Source organism: Nelumbo nucifera, chromosome 7 (genome assembly GCF_055504915.1).
Source record: "Nelumbo nucifera cultivar China Antique chromosome 7, China Antique-T2T, whole genome shotgun sequence".
Classification (NCBI taxonomy): domain Eukaryota; kingdom Viridiplantae; phylum Streptophyta; class Magnoliopsida; order Proteales; family Nelumbonaceae; genus Nelumbo; species Nelumbo nucifera.
The window spans coordinates 41,085,845-41,089,647 of NC_142655.1; the positions used below are offsets into that span (position 1 = coordinate 41,085,845).

General features: G+C 43.9%; 1 non-coding gene across 1 annotated transcript; it reads left to right on the forward strand.

The window, feature by feature from the left end:
- The first annotated feature begins 3,328 nt into the window (after positions 1-3,328).
- LOC148790411 (small nucleolar RNA R71) lies at positions 3,329-3,435 on the forward strand. Its single transcript, XR_016078973.1, has one exon. It is a non-coding gene; the product is annotated as a small nucleolar RNA R71 (small nucleolar RNA).
- The last annotated feature ends 368 nt before the right edge of the window (positions 3,436-3,803 follow it).

The window sequence follows — 3,803 nt, forward strand, 5'->3', positions numbered from 1 at the left end:
GCTAAGACAGCACCACACCAGGTGACTTGGATGCATGAGTTTCTGGTGCTGAATGTTGCCTCTCCCTACAATGCAATAATGGGGAGGCCAACCCTTCATACACTAGGGGTGACCATGTCCTCCTATCATCTGTCCCTCAAGTTTCCCATCGAGCATGGCACCGGAGTTGTTCGTGGGAACCAGCAAATTGGCCGCCAGTGCTACGTGGCGGCACTAAAAGGAAAGAATAAGGAGGCCCTATCACTGGAAGGCCTCAACCTTCGAGAGGAGCCAACAAGTTGAGAACCTCATCTTGGTTTTCCTAGACGAGTCAGCCCTAGAGAAGATAGTTCGTGTTGGGTCCCACCTTCCCGCTAAATGCCTATTCGAATTGGTAAGTTTCCTCAAAAATAATGCCGATGTCTTTGCTTGGTTCACCACTGACATAACCGGAATTAACCCCTTGGTCATTTACTCACATGCTGAGCATGGACCCGAGCTCTAGGCCAGTCCAACAAAAGAAAAGGAAATTTGCACCGGAACGATGGAAGGCCATAGGAGAAGAAGTTGACAAGCTACTCGTTGCTAGCTTCATCCGTGAAGTAGATTACCCTAACTGGTTGTCAAATGTGATTTTGGTAAGGAAAGCTAATGGGAAATGGTGAATCTGTATTGAATTCATAGACCTCAACTGAGCCTACCCGAAGGACAGTTTTCCTTTGCCGAAGATAGACCACCTTGTCGATGCCACTACAGGGTATGAACTACTCAGCTTCATGGATGCCTTCTCCGGGTATAACCAGATCAAGATGCACCCTGACGATGAGGAGAAGACCTCGTTCATCACTAAGCACGACACATACTGCTACAAGATGATGCCGTTCGGCCTTAAGAATGCAGGGTCCACCTATCAGTGCCTTGTCAACAAAGTTTTCATGAATCAGATGGGGAGGAACGTCGAAGCCTATGTGGATGACATGGGTGAAGAGCTTGAAGGCCAAAGCACACACCTTGGACTTGGCCGAGACCTTTGATACCCTGTGCAATTTCAACATGAAGCTCAACCCGAGCAAGTGTGCCCAGACGAAGTGCTGGCCATACTAGACATGGCACCCACTCAGTCAGTAAAGGAGACCTAGAGACTCACTAGTAGGATAGCTGCTCTCAACCATTTCATGTCGAAGTTGGTAGACCATTGCCTTCCCTTCTTCCGCGCCATCAAGAAGCTAAAAGATTTTTAGTGGATAGAGGAGTGCCAGCGTGCCTTCGACGAACTCAAGCTATACCTCATCTCACCCCCACTCATTGCTCGGTTGGCATAAGGGGAAGCTCTATATTTGTACTTGTCAGCAGGAGATGAGGCCATCAGTTCGATCTTGGTAAAAGATGACGGAGTCCAGAGACCTATATACTATGTCAGCAAGGTCCTCTGCAACGCCGAAACCAGGTGCATTAAAGTGGAAAAGCTAGCCTATGCCCTCATCACCTCGGCCGGAAAGCTCTGGCCATATTTCCTAGCCCATACCATTGTGGTCCTGACGAACCAGCCCCTTAAGACTATCCTTGCCAAGTCGGAGACTTCAGGATGCCTAACTAAGTGGGTGATTGAAATGTCGGAGTTTGATATCCAATACTAGCTGAGGCCCACGATCAAAGTGCAAGCCTTGGCTGACTTCATAGAAGAATGCACCTTCAGTAGGCCCCTCAGCCAACCTCACGGAGGCGAATCAGAAGAAGCTGAAGGGATGAGAGATCCATCGTATGGACGCCCTAAAGATTGCGGATTAAGGGGGGGAATTTCAAAAATTTTTCTCTCCCTTCAACTGGGAATCACATTCCCTATTTAGAAAATCATATTTTCAAGGATCATTCTTGAACCATAAACTGAACCAAATCTGAACCAAAAAGAGTAGGGGAGGATTATACCTGATACGGAGAAATAGTATCCCCCAACGAAGGTGTTCATGCCCAAGGAAGGATCCAAAGACTGGTCCCACTGAAGATGGCGCAGTGCAGCATGGAGCAGAATCAGCAGTGTTCTTCTCCAAGAACTCTGTCCTTCGCAAGAATCAGCAGGAGGGCACGTGAGCACAGGTTCCTATCAATTCTTTCTCAAAGAACTGATGTCAAGATCGAATCTTGACTTCTCCCACAACTGGAGATCGAACTGGTAAACAGGGCAGTAAGAACAAGGAGGCGCCAAGAATGAATTCTGCAGGGTTGCTTAATTCTTTCTTCTGTGATTTCAGCTCTGAAGAGGATCTAATTATGTGTCTCCTAAAGGTTGCCGCCCCCTCCTTCTTTTACTAACCCAAAAGATTAGCTCCTAATCCAATTATTCGACATCACCTCTTTCAAGAGTTTGGCATATTTCGGCATCTGTGACAATAAGTCAAGAAGAGGGAGATTAATATGAATATTTTTAAATACTTCTAAAAATTTTTCAACTTGTTTATCCAAATTAGCTTTTAAGACTCTTCTAGGGTAGGGGAGAGGAAGTTTAATAGCATCTAAATTCAGTTTAGGTGTACTCCCTTCAGTCTCCTTTTGTGAATCGGCTACTTCAGCTTCCTTGTCATCATTCTGGGTTTCGCCAATTGTCTTCCCACTTCTCAAAGCTATGGCATTTACTTGCTCTCTTGGATTCTTCTCCGTATTGTTGGGCAGTTGTCCCTCCTTTCTTTGCGACAACAGATTCACAATCTGCCCCATTTGGACTTCTAAGTTCTTGATTGATGCTTCTTGACTTAAGAATCTCTTATCATGTTCTTGGAGCTTTGCTTCAGTAGCATTGATGAACTTAGAAATCATTTCTTCCAAATTACTCTTCTTTTCTTGTGGGGGCGACTATTGTTGGAATCCCATGGGTGCTTTTTGTTGGTTGTTGTTCCATGAAAAATTTGGATGATTCCTCCACCCTGGGTTGTATGTGTTTGAGTAGGGGTTGAAATTCAGCTTGCCAGTATGAGAGATAAAATTAGCATGCTCATGTGAAGAAAAAGGATTACATAATGGACAGTCAGAATTAGTATGTCCTTTTTGACCACAGAAATCACATGGGATGCTAGATGATGTATTCATTGCTGCAATATTAAAAGTATCAAATTTTTTATTCAGACTAGCAAGTTGAGCAGATATGGCTGCAAGGGAATCGATGTGGTGTACTCCCCTTCTTCGATTAGTTTGGTCATTACTCCACTAGTAGCTGTTCGACACCATCTCTTCCACTAGATCATAAGCTTCCTCTAGTGTTTTTCTCAGGACTGTGCCACCTACAACTACATCAATAATAGAACGATTAAAGGGGGTAATACCATTATAAAAGGTTTGAATTTGACGCCAAGTTGGTATCCCATGGTGAGGACACTTCCTAAGAATCTCCTTGAATTGTTCTCATGCTTCATACAGAGATTCCCTCTCTAATTGAGCAAAAGTAGTAATATCATTAATTAATTTTGCTGTTTTAGAGGGTGGAAAATACTTAGCCAAGAATTTTTGGGTCAGGTCATTCCAAGTGGTGATACTTCCTGTAAGGAGTGAGTTAAGCCAATTTTTAGCTCTATCATGCAATGAAAACGGAAATAGTCTCATCCTAATAGCATCATCATTAACTCCATTATGTTTAAATGTATCACATATTTCCAGGAAGTTAACAATATGTGCATTAGGGTCATCACTTGGCAACCCACTAAATTGAATACTTGTTTGAATCATTTGAATGATTGCAGGCTTGATTTCGAAATTCTTGGCTTGAATTGTGGGCTTGCAAATACTGGAAGTAGCCCCATCAATGGTTGGACAGACGTAGTCCAAAAGGGTGCGAT